This window comes from Pinus tabuliformis, chromosome 9 (assembly GCF_031772625.1).
Source record: "Pinus tabuliformis cultivar Carrire ecotype Pingquan chromosome 9, CPIR1, whole genome shotgun sequence".
NCBI lineage: Eukaryota > Viridiplantae > Streptophyta > Pinopsida > Pinales > Pinaceae > Pinus > Pinus tabuliformis.
In genome coordinates, this window is record NC_142307.1 from 809,241,882 (window position 1) to 809,262,851 (window position 20,970).

Sequence of the window (20,970 nt, forward strand, 5' to 3'; positions counted from 1 at the left end):
ATTAATGATGATCTTGTGAGTAGTAGGATCCCACAATCTATATCCCTTAGTCCCATCACCATATCCAATAAAGATATACCTTTTTGATTTAGGATCTAATTTAGAACGCTGATGTTTTGGAACTAGAGCATATGCATCACAACCAAAAACTTTCAGTTTAGAATAATCACAAGGATGACCTTTCCATACCTCTTGAGGAATTTTGAATCCTATTTCAGTTGATGGTGATCGATTTATCAAATAGCAAGCTGTAGCAACCGCTTCTATCCACAATTCCTTCTGCAAATTGGCGTTACTCAGCATACTTCTTTCTCTCTCTAAAAGAGTCTGTTCATGCGTTCAGCAACTCCATTTTGCTGAGGAGTATACATAGTGGTTTTATGTCTTTCAATCCCAACTTCCTTGCAATAATTATCAAATTCCTTTGAAGTAAACTCACCACCATTGTCACTTCTTAAACACTTTATAGTTCTTCCAGTGATGTTTTCAACTAATGCTCTAAACTGTTTGAAAACTGTAAACACATCAGACTTTTTCTTTAACATGTAGACCCATACTTTTCTAGAGAAATCATCAATAAAAGATACAAAATATGACGATCCGCCATATGAGGTTATAGGAGATGGACCCCAAACATCAGAATGGATATAATCAAGAATTCCCTTAATAGTATGTTTTCCAGTTTGAAACTTCTGCTTGCTTTGTTTTCCAAACAGACAATGTTTGCAGAAATCTAACTTAACAGACTTTAGACTAGGAAGTAACTTATGATCAGATAAAATTTTTAAACCTCTTTCGCTCATATGGCCCAACCTTTGATGCCATAAACGAATAGAATTACTGTCATTTTCAGACACTGTAGAAACATGATCTGACTCTGTTCTTCCTTCTAATATATAAAGATTTCCAACCTTCTTTGCTTTCATTACTAGTAAAATTCCTTTATAAATTTTCATTACTCGACCTTGAACAAAGGTTTTATATCCATTTGTGTCCAGTACTCCTAATGAAATGAGGTTTTTCCTTAGTTCAGGTACATGTCTTACATCAGTTAAAATTTTATTTGTCCCATCAAACATTTTAAGCTGAACGGTTCCAATTCCCACAATGCTACATGTGACATCATTTCCCATGTAAACTACTCCATCATTGATTGGCTTATAAGTTTTAAACCATTCCCTATGAATACACATGTGATTTGATGCACCAGAATCTAACAGCTAATGTTGATCATGACTAGACAAATCAACTGATAACACTTCATCACTCATACTTGACTTGGATGCAGACCCTGTATCTGTCGTGTTTGCTTCTTTCTTCTCTTTTGAAGAGTCTTCTTTGGATACCTGCTGTCTCTTCCAACAGTCCTTCTTCAAATGTCCCGATTTGCCACAAAACCAGCACTTTACTTTACTCTTCTTCCCTTTCGATTTTGAACACGAGTCGCTGTGCTTACCAGAGCATCTTTCTCTAGAACGACCTCTAGCCATCATTGCTTCTGATGTAGAGGTTTCTGAATTTGACCTCTTCCTTGTCTCTTCAGACAACAAAGCTCCAACGACATCATCAAATTCAATGGTTTCTGATGAACTAAGACTTATAGAAGTAACAAAATGATCCCATGACTCGGGCAATGAGCACAATAAAGTTATAGCTTTATCTTCTGATTCAAATTTTACTTCTATACTTTCTAATTGCACCAGGAGAGTATTAAAGACATTCAAATGATCGGTAATATATGTACCTTCCTTTATGCGTAAACTGTACAATTGTCACTTCAGAAGAATCCTATTGGTCAAGGATTTTGTCATGTACAGCTTCTCAAGCTTCGTCCACAAACCAGTAGCAGTTTTCTTTGACACGATGTTAAATAAAACATCATCTGCCAAACAAAGTCGAATACCGCTCAGAGCTCTTCCATCCAATTCATTCCACTCATCATCAGTCATGGTGTAAGGCTGTTTGGATTTTCCCAACAGCGCCTTCGCCAGGCCTTGTTGCACAAGTAGATCATGCATCTTCACTTTCCAGATTTCAAAGTTATTTTTGCCATTGAACTTCTCGATCTCAAAACGAGCACTTTGAGTTTTTTCCATGTTGTAACAAACAAACAATCTCCAGTTCCAACTTTTTAATAAATAAAGTTAATATATAAAAAATGCCTTTGCCTTATACTACACTGCCTTTACCTTATCATAAAATCCCTTTGCTGTACAAATTTCAGATTACAATTAAAAATTGCGTTTTACCAAAACGAAAATGGATTGGCGCGCCGAAAAGGGACTTGGCGCTTCCTCAATAGCAGAAGATCCGTGCCAATTGAAAAATGGTGTAAGTGGCCAAAATTGGCGCGAGTATACCCGTAGTTGCCACGCCAATTGGGATCCTGGCGTACTAGCACAAGTATTATCCTTGGGACCGCGCCAATTGGCGCACCTGTTCATAAAGAAATCGCGCCAACCCGTTCATAAAGAAATCGCGCTCCAACTTCTGCAACTGTACACAACGATAGTGTCTCCAAACGCAGTCTTTGGCATACGACTTCAACACTTAGACACCGTAAACATTTGCTTCGTCCATGCCAATACTCGCTCTTTATAAAGCTGGGACATCAACATCCAGAAAACACGCTTCACTGATCACCGTGAATGTCCTTTGTGTGCCTGACAAAACCGCGCCAGGCAGTTTCAACGTTCTGGTATTTGGCATACGCAGTCACACGCAGTTTCAACATTCTGGTATTTGGCATACGCAGTCACATGCAGTTTCAACGTTCTGGTATTTGGCATACACAGTTCCACAACCACGTTCCAACAACGCAATTGCAACCAGTAGTTGACGTGCCACAAAGGTTTCAACGTTGCCTGGTGTCTGTCCCATGCAGCAGGTCAACGCCTTAAGCCTTAATCACAGCCAGTCGTCACTCTGTTAAACTTGTGCACGTAGGACCTCCAGTGCACCGCACTGAGTATAGTTCAACGTGCTGGTCCAACGCATAAACAGTCTATGCACCTCCAGCAGACTTGGGCCCGCCACGCCTCCGCTGCGCCGCTCTGATACCACTTGTTAGACTAACAAAGCACAGCGGAAATAAAAATAAGCATAGACAACACATTAAAAAACCACACACAAAACCATAACACAGATTTAACGTGGTTCACCCAACCAATCTGGGCTACGTCCACCAGAACAGAGGCATCGGCAATCTTATTATTCAAAGGAGATTACAACAATTCTAATTCCTCACACATACTCTCAGCTCACCCTATTTTCTCTACACACACATATCCTCAATGGATTTTACATTTCCTTTATAGCTGGAGTATAAAACTGAATCATAAATTCCCTCACAACAAATATAGGATGCATTAACTCCTCCTCAAAAAATGCTGGAGCTAGTATAGAAACTAATCCTATTGTTGTCACATACATGAGATTTTTGCCCAATTTAATAAAACCAAAAATCTCAACATTTTCTACCTATGATTCTTTTTTCCCCACATGCGGCTAGCACTGCGTATCCATTTTTGAAGTACGACCGAGTCGACTACTCAGAGCACCGTGTTTACTATACATATAGAGTTGTGAGTTCTAATATATTTCTCCTTTAGTTTTAGATTATCATACACCTCTAGATCATTCATGCTACAACATGCCTCTATATTAAGCTCATTTGGACCAACCTACGGCCATGGCTGGCACAATTGCGCTTGATAAACAATGACGGATCATCTATGACTACACTATTATGTTGTTGCAAACTTGTGATTTTTCTTTATGGCCTCACTAGGATATACAACCCTCCTCTTGGTGCAACATATAATAAAACAAACCCGTGTTGCATGCCATGTTTAAGCTCATGCATTCCTCTATATTATATTATGATGACTCATCATTTGTAACTATCATTTTCCAATTCCCCTTAGCCTACATTCAATGTTGGTTACACTTCTTTTTCATCATACATACCTAAGTTATATAATATTCCATGCTTTGCGTCGTGGCTTTGGAAATACACCATACAAGTTTGTTAAAATATATACTTTCCATTCCATATCTCCAAGTTTTTTAATGATAATGCTCGAATCCTCATCCATGACATGAATTACAATAGGCTATTACCCTTTTATATATATATATATATATATATATATATATATCATCAATTTTGAACTATTGATTACTAAAAAAATATTACCATTTGTAAAGGGAAATTTCACTTATATCATACTTATCACGGGTCATTTCCCATGTTGAAATAATGTCCCTCATCTATGGCCATTTTCATAACATCACCTAGAATAAAATCCTAAACAATTTTTTAAGTTTATTTGTACATTGAAAGACAAAAATGAGAAGCTCATCCCTTACTTTGCTCAAGTAACCAAATATTTCAAATTAAAGCATTATTTTATGGACATGTTGCTAATTTCAATCATATCCCCTATATAAAAGCACCCTCCCATATTAATATATGTAGCCTTCATTATGAAGCAAAAATAAATTCATAACTATTGACTTGACTCTTACTCCGCTAGAAAGATTTTATATATTTTCCACTACGTTCTATAAGGAACATCTGATACATGTTATGTTTTATATAAATACAATATAATATGTTATGCTATGTTCCTTATACATGTTATCATATATATATATATATATATATATATACTTTGATTTATGACGTATTCAAGGGGGGTAACATCTCAAAACTAATTACCTTACATATTGCTTTCATACAATGTTCTATAATGTTTTGATTCGCTGTTCATATTGGCATCAAAATATTTTAATTCATCATGTTAATGCACATGTTTTCATCGCGCTTGTCTTAGATGCATGCATAGACAATTCCATTCCCCTTGTTACATATTTCCCTTGAGTGAATATACAAAACACTCTAGTAGGATGTGAAACTTGACTTCAAACAATGTTTTATGAGCATAATTATTTCGCCATATTATGTTCATAAAAATGATGGTTGCATGAAAAATTGTCTTGATTACAATATAGTATGAGTTTATTTAGCATAGGTTCACTGGGAAATAAAAGAGGATATAACAAAAGAACCAATATGTCGTGGAGGTAAAATAGGAATAAAAGGATTAGTCTTTCTGTTCATTCTAATTTAGACTTTCAACTAGTTAAATCAAATTGGTCACGTATACCTTAGAAGTCCTACTCTCCCTCCTCCTACCCCAAATGTTTATCAAAAAGTGCCTCTTCCTCATCTGAGTATAAAGGAGATTCTTGAACCACATGCAACCCAAGAGTAGCCATTTTAGAATGATTGTTGGGAATCCAATCTTGTCAAGCTTGCGTCCAGATTTTCTCATTGGCCTACCATTTCTCATATTTTAGTCCACCCTATTATCATCCCTCCTTAGATACCCTCTTCTTTATCTTTGGCTACTTCATTTCATACTGGACAACTTCTCAATTTCCTTGCACACCTTGAGTTGGGAAAATTCCATTTGTTTGTTATGCTTGTACACTCTCCCTCTGAATCCACCTCATCTCATATTCATTCTTACATTCCCATAGTTGAAAGAGGAGGGAAGAGAGAAATATCCTTCCAAGAAATGCACCTGGAGGTACAAGGAGAGAGAAAGAAGGAGCAAAAAGGTGCATCTTAGATGGCTACCTCTAGCAGGCCACTTGAGCTGACTTGAATTATTTCTTTGATATCATGGGTTTTTAGTTGATTTTAAATATAGTCATTTCATATTATGACATTGTCATATTTTTTGGACAACATATGATTTTTCACTATAGTTTATGTTTTAACGATATACTGGTTCATGGGAGACACAAAGACAATTTTACATGCTTGATTATATATGTTTGTGGATATTGGCATGTTTCATATGTATGATTTTTATGATGGTGGTATTCCCGATGATATCATATTTTTACATGTTTTATTATGAGAGTTACAAGGTTAATGGAAATATTTTATGGGCATATTCTAGGACCCCACCTACTAATCTAAAATTAATTAATTAAAAAACCCTTTCTTAACACGTTCTCCTGAATTAAAAAATAATAATAATAACATAACACAAACATTAGTTATGAGACATTTTTTCCCTCCAACTACCTAAGGGGAGTATAAATAAATAGAATGCACAAAATGGTTGATTGAAAATACTAGTGAGGAGAGCATAATTTTTTAAAGTCGTCCTTTTTCCTTAAATTCATTTATTTTAGAGTAGTCCTAGAGCTTACCTATTTTTTTGATAGCATAAATATTTTCAAGAGTGATAAGGCAAAAGTGAGCTCATCAAATTCTAGGTTCTTTTATCAAAGTTGCTATTTATTTCTTGCATTAATTAGTGGTTTTAGAAGGTTTGATATTTTGTTATATCAGTGCCAACTGGTTCACTTTTTGTAGAAAACATTGTCGATCCAATATTATTCAAAGGGCCCAAGTCGCCCAACATTTTATCTTGCTTGTTATTTGGCATTTTGAGTGTCTATGTATGATTTTTGTTACATCTTAGACATTTGAAGTTGATACATATTCCATATTATTGCAAGAATCAACTAAAACAATATGTTATACTCACATTTTTATCAATAAAATCAACATTTGATAGCTGATATATTTTTTAATGTATTTACCCAATACGTTTACCTTATATTCTTAATTTTTTAGGAGTATGTTTCTCTAATATTAGTGGATGAAACCATTAGTTAATTTATAACAGAATTGATAACATACCTATATGATCCTATGGTTGGCAAGGTATGATAAAAAAATACTACTATAGTTTTATTTATAAATTTGTCATTAGTTTATTTTAATTTCTGTTTATTTACTTTTAACAATGTATATGGTTGTTTATATGGTTGATTTTTTGTTTATTACGTTACTGTAAATATTTTTTCTCTGATCTATTTTACAAATCTATTGTAAATAAGAATAATTTAATTTCATGCATTAAACGCCGGGCCTAGCCCAATTATCTCACTAGCCCAACGAGTTTCAAGGGTGTCGAAAACAAATCATAAGAAACTTTACTCGTTAACTTACACTGGGATTGAAGGGTTTCAACACTAAAGCATAGGAAACTTCACTCGGCAACATATTATGCCTTCCAAATTTAAGGAGAAATTGTGGGTCAATAAAGAGTAAAAGGTAAAAGGGAAACTAAGATATTATAAGGAGGTGGTCAATCCCAATTTCAAAAACCACAAATATCTTTCTATCTTGAAAAATGTTAAGAAGAAAATTAACATTGCTAATATAAGAACTACTTTTAATGAGCTTTGTATTGAAACTAGGAATTAGTCAGTCTCAAAATGTTATTGGATGAAAGAACATCACTTATGTGATCCCAAGACAATTGAAAATTAAAAACATTTTTTATTAGATTTTCCAACTTATACTCGTTTGATCTAATTTTCAAATATTTGTCACACTACCAACCTTCTTAACCTTTTGAGTTAACAAAACTATGGTGATCTTGGAACACATCTTTCAATTTTTTTCGAGCATCAAAATAAAATGTCAAAGAATTCTAAATAATATCTTAGCTTCTTAAGGTCCATTAAACCATATAGGTCTTAATGAACGTTAATTATTATCATCATCATCATCAATAAGTGAGATTACTTCTTTATCATTATTTTTATTAATATAAAAAATCACAATATAAATGAAAATTTATATAAAAACAAATTTATATATCTATATATATATATATATATATATATATATATATATATATATATATATATATATATATATATATATATATATATAGACACACACACATAAAAAATCAGTAATTTTATTTCACGTTAGAAAAATTGTATTTGTAAATGTTATTAAGAATTCCATACAACTAAGGCTCAGACTAGTTGTCCAAAAAATAAAATGTTATTAAGAATTCCATACGACTTAGGCTAAGGCTAGTTGTCCATAAAATAATAATAATAATAATAATAATTTTTGTCCAAGCTAAAGCCAAGAGTCCTTGTTCTCAAGAATCTAGTAATTTTATTTCATAGTAATAAAATTACATTTGTAAATGTTATTAGACATTCCATTCTACTAGGTCCAAGAATAGGTTTCCATAAAAAGAATCAGAAAATATTTTGTCCCAACAAAAACCAAGAATGTTTGTCCACGAGGTAGTCAAAAAATAGTCTATCCTAACCAATTCAAGTGCAAAGAGATATAATCAGAGGGTGTTACAATTACATCAACAACATATTTTTAAACATCAGGAAGAGGCCAAAAAAAGGTAGCTCAATTTCCAAGTCTACAATTGATATGTGAGTCCTGAGACAATATTCCTATGAGTGATCAGTAATAAGAGATTAAAAAAAAAATCTAAAAGTTATGTTAGTTGTAGCCAAAATTCATGAAAATATTCTAACACTATTCTAATTGGCCATTTTGAGATTTCCACTAGATATTTTAGATGTGACAATCCAACTCCCATTTAGCATTAGAGAGGGAGTCGAATTTTCAATTCCTCTCTCTATAAACATGATCAAAGTAATGTGAGTGAAATATGTACAACTAAATTTTACATTTTCGAAGAGAGGTTGAAGAGCATAGTTTTATAGAGTGTAAACACCATTCATCCAATTAATAACTAGTTGTGAATCTCCATAAACATGTATATGTGGATTTTCCCTTCCCTAGAAACTTGAAAGAAGAAGCATAAGTCCCTTAATTTCAAAAAAATTGTTAGTGGCCAATCTCATTCCTACTTAGAATGAAATATTGTGTGATTTTGAGAGGAATAAGATTCCCCCTGCCCCTCCCTGAGATGGATTTCCATGAGTGGCCTCATAGCAAAAATCCTAAAGGAGATGCTTTGTATTAGTGCATTAGATTGGTTGTTGGAGTAATGTTTATGAGCCAAATGTGGATTAGATTCCAAGACAACTAGGCTTTGTATAACTATGAATAACAGGTGGAAGGAGTGGGCGGGGTCTTGTATAGCCCCAAAGGAAACATGGAAAATAAGTATTCTTATGGTATAGGATCAATGAAAAACAACCAAGCAAATTTGCATGGTTTACTCCAAGGTCTAATCCTATCTAGAGCCATTCAAGTATCTAACCTCAAAATTTAGGGAAACTCTCTAATCATGATACAACATCTATCTAAAGAGACTTTGCCTAGATATAAGCGCTTGGGGAATTGACTGAATAGGATCATAAGACTCTTCGAAGATATTCCAAAGGGAGAATACTTCCATGTTCTCCAAGCTCATAATTTAGAAGCAAATAAATTTTCCAAACAGACTTGTCATCTTCAGGAAGGGAATATAAGAATTAATGGTCTAGTAGGCCATGGCATCTACCATAAGACAATAGGTCCAATTCGACCATTCAAATCGTTTATGTCCATGATTATAATAAGGGGAAAGATTCAATTTAAAAAGGAAGCGTGAGCTACCATCATGGCACCCTGCATGAATATAAATTATAATCTTTGCATGAACTGGTACATTCCACATCTTGGAGAGGTAGCTCACAACATGTGACTTACCTCTGCAAAGACGCTCCCAATTTCACCGATGATTATCCATTCTAATATTTCCATTATGAAAAAGTGTGTTTCATTATATTTGTGCATGTGGGAATCCTTGAAGGCACATTATAATCCAAGGAACATCGAGCATGTGCAAGTCAATGGAAGAGGATCCTTTTGCATCAACAAACTCAAGGAAAATCCTCTTCTGTTTGTGTCATGTGAATATCTGAATCATTTAGTTTTACATCAAACACCCCCTTTACACAAAGAATTGAGCTTTTTATGCATCATTTGTTCACTTAGAGACATACCATAATTGACCAGAGACATATGGTGTCTGGTGGAAATTTGGAATATTAGCAATTTAGATAGGATTACCAAAGGATTTTCTGGATTATATTAGTTAAACAACCTCTATGGAGAGGGTGTGTTGTAAGAATTTTGGATAAAGGATGAGAACAATAGAGTATGGGGAACAATTTGGTCCTAAGAAACAGGTGGAGGTAATGCTAAGAAGAGTCAAGGGAAAATGAAGAGCAATGAAGGAATAGGTGGGAGTGCCAGCGATAAAGAAAGGAATCATAGGTGAATCTGTAGGGAGAAAATGAATCTTTTGATTGAACAAATTGGTGTTCTGCAAGTTGATATGATGGTCATGACAACAAGGAAACAAAAAGAATTGGGGAATGAATCGACCGTGTTAGAGGAACTCCTAAGGATTCAAGGCATGGCAATGAGACAAATGGATGAGTTGAAAGTGCTTTGGCAACAGATTATGACTTTTCAGGAGCAACTTAAAATTATGTAAAACAATACAAATGAACTTAGCTCAAGGAGTGGGAAAGAGGCAAACCAATTCCCAAATATTAATCAAATTCTAAAGAAGGGTGAGACCAAAAAATGACCAATGTACTGCTGTAAATTTTTATCTATATTAGGCACTTTTTTTTAGTTGTATACATCCAAATATGTAGTCATTTTTATTAAATTTTGTAACACGTCAGAAGATTTTGAATTCAATAGGTTTCATAATAAGGCACAATCTCATGACAAAATATGTAATGCATGAGTACTTGTCGTAATCGGGCACAAATTTTATCTAATATAAATACTCATTATTGTTTATTGAAAAAAAAACTAGGCTCGTGCATTGAAGAGAAGTAGATGAATTTTCAAATATAGCATGGTTCTAACCAATCCAAATTCCCCATGCAACATGGAATGGAAGAGCCTTATATTTTTTAGGTCTCTAAGTGTTCAATTAATATTTTAGAGCTCCTAAATTGTGCCACCTTCCCAACTGAAAGAGTCTTGTAGCAATTTTTGGGTTCCTTTCAAAGTTCTTTTGAAAAGGTGCAATGTAGGAAAAGACGAGGGTTGGTCTCTTCTTCTATGCAGCAAAGGCAACATCGCCCTAGTCCAGGGAAGGATTTTTTTTTGTACAATGTTCCACATCAAATTGCTTCTTGTCCCAAATGATGGATGAAGTGTTCACTCGAAACGTCAGGGGTTTCACTTCTTCATCACATAGTTCCAGGGAAAATTTTAAGAACCCCCCCTAAATTTATAAATATAATAAATTGGCGAATCTCCATGGTATATAGGAAAAATGGAAGGCGATTTTATCAATAATATAATATGTATATATAATTTTTTGGCGAATCTCTCACCAGGCATGGCGAATATTTTACTCAATTATAAAATCTTGTAAGATCTTGGCGAGTCTTTCACTAAATATAAAACTTTGTAAATTCCTAGTGAATCTTAGCATAGGCTACATGCTGGTTTAATTCCCCCATTTAAATAGGCTACATTTTAGGCGAATACCATGGGTCAATACCATGTGCCATTTTGGTGAATACCATGGGTCAATACCACGTGCCATTTTTATTTTTATTAGAATATTTTACTCAATTATAAAATCTTGTAAGATCTTGGCGAGTCTTTCACTAAATAATAAGACTTCGTAAAGTCCTAGTGAATCTTAGCATAGGCTACATGCTGGTTTAATTCCCCCATTTAAATAGGCTACATTCCAGGTGAATACCATGGGTCAATACCATGTGCCATTTTTATTTTTATTAATTCTAATATTAGGGTTAATAATGGTTTTTTGCATTGTATTAATAACAATCTAGTCCATGGTATTTGTCCCACAGTATTTTGGCCATAGGTTTCACCTAAATATAACCCATTTTTTGAGTGTTTGTAAATACAAGGTGACTTACGGAGTAAATATAAAAAAAATGTTTTATTTGTTTACCATACCTCTCGTTTATTTATATTTTTATTAATTTACCATACCTCTTTTACAAATATGGTATTTGGCCCATAGGATTCACTTAAATAAAACCTCTTTCTTGAGCCTTCATAAATAGAATGAGGGTTATGGACTAAATATAAAAAGAGGTTTTATTTATTTACGATACTTCTAGTTTATTTATATTTTTATTTATTTACCATACCTTTTGAGTAAGTATAAAAAGACGTTTTATTTATTTACCATACCTCCACTTATATTTTTATTTGTTTACACCCAGTAAATATAAAAAATGTTTTATTTATTTACCATACCTCTCATTTATTTATATTTTTATTAATTTACCATCCCTCTTTTATAAATATGGTATTTGGCCCATAGGATTCACTTAAATAAAACCTATTCTTGAAAATGGGTGAATGGATTCACTTAAATAAAACCTATTCTTGAAAATGGGCGAATGGAAGGTTGTAAGTCCTAATTTCAAGGGCTAAATTTACCTTTTTTACCCTCTCCCTTAAAATAAGGTGGGCTATTTGAGGTGATTTGTAAAAATGTACTATGATACAAAATATTGCCCACTAAAAATTTAAAACCCCTTAATTTCACCAAAGGGCGAACATTCGCCCCTAAAATTATCCTTGCATAGTTCTCTCCAAAAATCGCCTCTACAACAAGGAACAAGATTTTTGACCTGGAAGATTTATCCCCACTTTATTTTGGAGATTCTTAATCTATAAATAGACTTTATTATAATACCATAGGTCAATGCCATAGCTTATTAATAGCACATGCCCAAAAAGCTATAACCCACTTAGAATGAGACTTGTTCATCTAACATTTTTTTAATTAATCAATTTAATTAAATGGAAAAAGACATAACTATTCGAAAATAAATTTCAACATTTGATTTCTGTATACTATTGAGAATATTCTAGAATATTTCATAGAGGTTAAATCACTACCATTCAACTAATAATTATTTATAATTAAATTATAATTTTGTAAGCTCTTTTATAAAATAAACATATCTTAAGTAAAGTCTTTTCCAAATAAATCACATCGTTGTTTTAAGATTGACACGTTTGGAGCCACTTAATGTTGTTCACAGAAAATAAATAATAAAAAAGAACTTTGCAACAAACTTAAAAAATTATTAAAATAAACAAGAAAAAATAAAAATAAAATAAGTATCAATAAAATAACTTTAATATATATAGAGAGATATATATATTAAATTAATTAATTAGCTAATTAATTTTATAAATTTCTTAAAATAACAATAAAAGAGAGAAGTAACGTTAAAGAGTATCAAAAAATAAGATATATCTATATATATATATATATATATATATATATATATATATATATATATATATATATATATATAACAAATATTATTAGTTTAATAACTATTATTATATACGTGTAATTATTATTTTAATAAATAATATTATATATAGAGAAAAAATTTGAAGGATGAATAGAAATTATAAAATTATTAAAATAAATTACAAATAAATAAATGAGATCGAAAAATAAAAAAAAATATATATATATATATATATATATATATATATATATATATATATATATATATATATTAATTATAGTTTAATAATTATTATTATACACAAAAGAAATTACAAAAAATATTATTTTAATAAATAATATTATAGAGAAAAAAAAGTTGAAGGATGAATAACTATGGGGTCCATTATCTTCATGGGTAGAAGTTTCAGGTCCGATCATTATATTTGGGCTATATTATGGATTTCTTGCTACATTTCTTTTTGGTCCCTCTAAAATCTATTCTAGGAGATCCTTCCTAAAATTATAAAATTAATAAAATAAATTACAAATAAATAAATAAAATATAAATACGTAAAGTAAACTGACTGAAAACCAAATTATAACAATAAAAAGAATTCTAAAATAGAGTTAAACAAAAACCACAATGAATAATACCGAGGTATAATTTGATAATAATATTTATAAATTATTTCGCAATTCAAAAAAAGTCTCATAAAAAACATGCAAAATTAATTAAATTAATAAATAATAAATTAATTCAAAATAAATAAATATTTTAAAAATTAAAAGAAAAAAATAAAAGTAAAAATAATAAAAATAAAATATAATTATTTATAGATTAAAAGATATTAATTTACAAAAAAAATTGGAAAAAGGAATCAAAAGAAATATAAAAGACTTAATATTGGTAAAAAAAGAAAAGAATTGAATGAAATACACAAAAAAGACAAGAAAAGAAAAAACTACGAGCACAAAAATAACAAAAAAGAAGTGGCCTAAAAATAAAGGGATGGAATCCACGAACTTTTGTTCTTCCATCCATCATCTTTATTTAGTGTATTATATATTTTCTTGATTTCGATGGTCTCCCTCAATGTACGGTGATAGAAATGATCAATCCTAGCAAGGACCTTAGGATCCTCTAAACAAATGTGGCATTTTTTCTTTTCATCATGTTTAGCTAAAGCTGAGGAACGATTCCTACAATGTTTTATGGTCAGTCGCATGCTCTTCATACGGTGACCTCATTCAGCATCTCAGCAATCAATTAAGATTCATCCAATTTACCATGGAACTTAAAGTTACTGATAGCTTGCCCTTCCTTGATGTACTTGTCTCGAAGAGAGATGATGGTTCTTTCTCTTGCCAGATTTTTCGTAAAAACAAATCACACTGAACAATATTTACATGTGGATTCCCATCACTATCTAGTCCAAAAGCTAGGTGTTCTCAACACATTAGCCACTCGGGCTTTTGACAAAGTCATCTAGTGAATGAGAAAACCCATCTTCTTAATGTTTTTGAAAAGAATGACTATAATAGATACCAGGGTGTTAGAGCCTTTTTAAAAGAAAGTCGAGGTCCTAAGACTAAAAAAGTGACTTATAGTGTCCAACTTCCCTTTATCCAAGGGACTACAAACAAGATTGCTCAAATTCTAAGGAAGCACAAAGTTTCTTCCATATTTAGACCCTTGAAAACCATTTGTGGCTCCTTAAGATTTGTGAAAGACCCTGTGAAACCTAAAAATATGAAGGATGTTTATTTGATTCCATGTTCCTATGGGACCCCCTACATTGGAGAAACGACCTGTTCCATAAATCAAAGGATTCAGGAGCACACAGTTGACCTAAAACATTGTAGGACTCATTCCTCAAATTTAGTTTAACATGTTGAAACGACAAAACACCACATCTGTTTAGAGTATTCCTAGGTCCTTGCTAGGACTGATCATTTCCATTACCGTAAATTAATTGAGAGAGATCATTGAAATCAAGAAAATATCTAATACGCAAAATAGGGATGATGGACAAAATATCAACATTTCGTGGATCCCATCCCTTTATTCCTAAGCCTATTCCTTTTTTAGTCTTTATCTTTTTGTGTCTTTCATTGGATTCTTTTAGTTATTATCAATATTAAGTCCTTTATATTCCTTTTAATATGTAAATAATTTTTTATTTTATTTTATTTTTTATTATTATTATTTTTTTCGGAATTATTAAATAATTTATCAATACTATTATCAATTTATACATAGATATATTCCTTTACTCTAGTTTTTGTTTATTTCTATGCTATAATAATTTTATTATCATTTTGATTTCTAGTTGATTTACTTTACATATTTATATTTTATTTATTTATAATTCTTATTGATCGCTCAATTTTATATATATATTATTCATTAAAATAAGAATAATTGTAATATATATAATTATATAAAAAATGTATCCTCTTCAATGTTATTTTTGTTAATTTTTTCTTTTCTTGGTTGTTATTTTAGGTTATCTCTAATTAATCAACTAATTAATTAATTTATTTTTTTCATCTAAACCATGGTATGTCATACACATTTAAATTATATAAATTTATATATTTATAAACCATTATAATAGAAATAATAAAAAATCTAAAAACAGATATTTAAATTTAAAAAAATATTCCATTATTTAATTTTTTAGTCAGTGAAGTATATATATATAAATAAAAAAACTTTAAATTATATTGTATTATATATATATATATATATATATATATATATATATATAAAATAGAGGTGTAATATTTCAATAAAATAAAAAACTTAATTATATAAAATAGATATATATAAATTAAAAAATTATACATATATAAATCATTATAATACATAATATTTCAATAGAAAATAAAAGTTAAATATGTAAATTAAAAAAAAATGGTTTTAAAATTTTATTGTCTTTTTTAATTATTTTTAATATATATATGTGTTTTTTTTTTATATGACACATCTTTAAATAATATAAATTTATAAATATACAAATCGTTATAATTGAAGTTTGATGTTTCCATAAAATACAAAAGTTAAATGTATAAAAGAATTATTTACATATAAAAAAATATATCTATTTATATATCTAAACATAAAATTTAATTGTTAAATTTTGTTTTTATATAGATAGGCAATATACATAATAAATAATTACAACAATTTCTCAAAATTGATTCAGAGTTAAGTGAGGTTGACATAAGGGTGCTTAGTGCTAGCTAGACTATTGGGAGTAAAGGAAAGGAAGAGATCATCTTGGAAAATAAGGATAATATTAAAAATGTCATTGCTTCCAAATTTAAGGATAAATTGTGGAATGATAGGGAGCTAGAGGGAAAAATGAGGCTAAGGTATTCTGTCATGACTGGTCATAAGAAGAAAATGAACATTGTGAATGTAAGAACCAATTCTCATGAGCTGAAAAATGAAATTCATCCTTGTTGAATTCCCAAAAAACCTTGGACTAAAGAGTATGTCACCTTTGGGATACTATGAAGATTGAAGATGAAAAGGGTTTTCTTTTGATTGCCAAGCTCTTAATCACAGCCGTTATAATTGTAAAAATATTTTCCACACTACCAACCTTCTTGACTCAAGTTAATAAAACTATGGTGATTTAGGAATGAGTATTTTCATTCTTTTTTATGATATAAATAAAAAATTATAGAGTCTCATTTTTTTAGGTACTATAAACCATATTGATCTGAGTGAACATTAATCATCATCATTATTAAGACAACTATATGTGTGTGTGTGAGAGAGATGGGTTTGGGTTGCAATGAAATTAGACTTCAACACAATTAAATAAGGCAAAAAAATCCATCTTATCTTAGGAAAAATATAAAAAACTATTATGTGGTGGAAAATTTATTAAGTGTAAAAAAACTATTACTTAGAAAAAAAAAATATTAAAGGAGTAATAGATTTTATTTGGGCAAAACTAGATGAAAGGAATAATAAATCTTATATTGTATTATTTATTATTTTTGAATGATAATGATGATTAATGTCCATTTAGACCAATGGGGTTTATTGGAAGAGATTGATAGAGCCTTTTTAATATTTTATTTCTATGATCAAAAAGGAGCCAAAGAAGCTTTTCTAGAACATTATAGTTTTTCTAACTCAATAAGCCAAGAAGGTTGGTATAATAGAAATATAATATTTCAATAATATATAAAGATAAATATATAAAAAATATATATATATTAAAAGATATTGCATTTGTTGTTACTTATAGCAATCAGTGAAAATTTGCTTTTAACTCTAGCCAGCATCCCAACTTAAGTTTAAGCCGCAAGAGGGTTGAAGATTAGATTTAAGTGACAAGAGGGTTGAAAATGAAAAACACTTTATATTGGCTTGCTTATTTTTTACTCACATCCATTTTAATTTTCAAAATATTTACCATAAACATTATTATCCATTATAATTTTCAAAATATCTGCCACAAACATTATTAACTTATTATGTTAGCAAAACTATAGTAATTTAAGAATGCTTCTCTCTTTTCTTTTACATCATAAAAATAAAGTTAAAAAATCTCAATTAATCTGACTGTATTAATATGATCTCACTGTAGGTTAATCACCTTCTTCGTCATCAACCCAAGCTTAAACCATTTTTAATTAATATATATATATAATTTCAATTTGTTTTTATCTGTATAAGTGGAACTTTTATCTCACTGTAGGTTAATCACCTTCTTAGTCGTTAACCGAAGCTACAACCATTACACATATATATAATTTCAATTTGATTTTATCTGTATATGTGGAGACGGGCAAAGCGACACAATTAAATAAAATAAAAAAATGATCTTATCTAATGACTAGGGTTGCATTGAGATTCTCACAATTAAATAAGATAAAAATTCGATCTGATCGTATTAAAAGTATACGTGGAAACCGGGTAGGGTTGCAATGAAATTAACAGATAAAAATTTGATCTTATCTTATTAAAAATATACGTGGATACGGGCTAAGGTTGTAATGAAATTATTACAGTTAAATAAGACAAAAATTCGATCTTATCTTATTTAAAGTATACGTGGTGACGGAGTTACAATGAAATTAGACGTCCAGAAAAGAATTTGACCTGATCTTATGAAAAAATATCGATCTTATCTTATTAAAAGATATAAAAACCATTTTCTGGTGGAATAATTATTAAGAAGAAAGAAAAATATATTAAAACAATATTAAATCTTATTAGGGCAAAAGTATTAAAGCTACGCCCTGATTTTGGAATCTTTAAAGAGAGCCAGAAATAATTTGAAATGAGTCATACGTGCTTTCGTCGTTTTTGGAATTTTCGTGGAGGTCAACAGATGGTATCAAATTACCCTTGCTGGAATACCTTTCCATAATTTTATGAGTTCTTTTGGTTTTGATATTTGTCATACAACGTGGGTGAACGATACCTTTGATGAGATATATTTGATGGGAATTATAGATTTGCTGAGTTGGCACTTTAAGGAAAAGAAAACTGCTGACAAATGAATGCTGCTAAACTTTAGATTGAACCACTCATAAATTCAGGATAACATGATCCTATGTCACTCCCACATTGAATGCTATAAATAGATGTAGCCCTTCTCCCTTTCCAAACATAGAGTTCAGTGCTTAGTGCTTAGGAAGGGTGTGTGCGATATGGCTTTTCATAATTTGCGTCAGTCTCTACCTTTCCCTGCAACATTCACAGTCGCTGATGGAGGGCCTCCCGCAGCAACTGTTCTGTGTCTACTCTGGTCTTTCTTCATGATATGGTTTTTGCGCAAGAGAAGAACTAGTGCCACGCTGCCACCAGGACCCTATGCATGGCCCATCATAGGAAATCTCCACCAATTAATACTGCCCGCTCACCGTTCTCTTAGAGGCCTTGCTGACAAATATGGTCCCATTCTCTTTCTGCGCTTAGGCTCTGTCCCTACCGTCGTCGTTTCTTCTTCTGAGACGGCCAAAGAGTTTCTCAAAACTCATGACTTGATTTTTGCCAGCCGACCCCCAACAGCCGCTGGGAGATTGATGTTTTCCAACTCTAAAGATGTGGTGTTCGCTCCGTATGGAGATCACTGGAGGCAAATGAGAAAAATATGCGTGTTAGAACTACTGACTGCCAAAAGAATCGAGTCCTTCAAGAGTGTGCGAGAGGAAGAGGTGTCTGCGATGATCTCTTCAATTTGGGAGGAGAGTGAGAAGGGAAAAATGGGCGTGAATGTGAGCAAGGCCGTCTCCACTCTCACCTCCAATATTGTTTGGCGAATACTGGCGGGGAGGAAATTTTCTGACGATGATTTGGGTGGCGATTTCCAAGGGTTTAAAGGCCTGATGACAGAGTTGACAGCTACAGTGGGAGAGTTCAACATTGGCGACTTCATTCCGTATTTGGATTGGCTCGATTTGCAAGGTATCAAGCGCCGCATGAAGAAAATTCATAAAACATTCGATGAATTTGCGGAGAAAATAATAGACGACCATGTTAATGTGAATCATCTCCAGAAAGAGGCCGTAGACGCAGAGCCTCATGTTCAAGACTTCGTGGATGTGCTGCTCCACATGGCTAAGGCCGACACCAAAATTACACGGGAAACCATCAAGGCTGTTGTGCTTGTATGCCTCGACCCTCATTCTTAAACTTCTGTCATTCATCATTTCTTTTGCACTAATTGGATTTGTATTTGTGCAGGACTTGTTCGGCGCTGGCTTGGATAGAATATCAATTTCGTTAGAATGGGCAATGAGCGAGCTGCTCAGACATCCCCGTGCAATGAAAAAATTAAAAGAGGAAATCGAATCGGTCGTTGGCCAACACTGGAAAGTAATGGAGTCCGATCTAGCAAACATGAAATACCTCCACTGTGTGGTGAAAGAGACTCTGCGACTATACCCAGCGGCGCCCTTAGCGATTCCTCATGAATCTGCAGAGACTGTGACAGTAGGAGGATACTTTATCCCTAAGAAAACAATGTTGATGGTGAATGTGTGGGCTATAGGAAGGGATCCTAAGGTGTGGGGGGCAGATGCTTCTGAATTCAAGCCAGAGAGATTCATGGAAGACGAACATGTCAATGTAACAGATCCATCAAATTTCAATATGATACCGTTCGGTGCAGGAAGGAGAGGATGCCCAGGAGCATCCATGGCTATTCCTACGGTTCAGCTTGCATTGGCTCAGTTGTTACACACTTTTGATTGGAGAGTGGACGGTGATCCGTCCCACTTGGATATGAAGGAAGCATGTGGATTGACCATTCCAAGGAAAGTTCCTCTCTCTGCTTTTCCAAAGTTGAGCAGCAGCTTTCCAATGTAATACCTGGGAGGATACAAGCGACGATGCCTTTTCTTCGTTTTTCTTAGTTGGTCATGGTTTTTCTGTTTCAATAATGGAGAAATCTCTAGAATATTCTCCTAATCAGTTTTGTGTCGTTAAAACTGTTATGTGTTGTTAAAATTGTTTGTTTTAATTAAACTTTGTTGGTTGGCGGTTCTTATCAGCTCAATCATAATATACTATTAACTATATATGTAATATTTTCGTCGCTACTCCTATATGTAATAGTTTCTTCGCCTAATGAATACAAGTGTGTCTTGCGGTGCAATCTCTTGTCAGTCACTTCTCACCCGAGATCGACATGCCTTGTTCAATTCTAATTTGGCAATTGCTCTTTATTAACAATAGTTTTCCACTATGCCAATTTATCTTTATAGCAACCGTTTTCCACCCTGTACTACTACATGATTTTAGAACTTGTATTTTTAATTTTGTAAGATTATTATAAATATTATATAACACAGCACTATTTCGGAATAGGCTTTTCAGATTTTTAATTTTTAAGGGGTTTTCAGATATTTTTTTTAATTTTTT

General features: G+C 32.0%; 1 pseudogene across 1 annotated transcript; it reads left to right on the top strand.

Moving 5' to 3' along the window:
- The first annotated feature begins 18,755 nt into the window (after nt 1-18,755).
- Nucleotides 18,756-20,449, top strand: LOC149151257 (cytochrome P450 750A1 pseudogene; annotated as a pseudogene). The gene is made up of 2 exons (XR_016263270.1): nt 18,756-19,715; nt 19,792-20,449. The product of XR_016263270.1 is annotated as a cytochrome P450 750A1 pseudogene (transcript).
- The last annotated feature ends 521 nt before the right edge of the window (nt 20,450-20,970 follow it).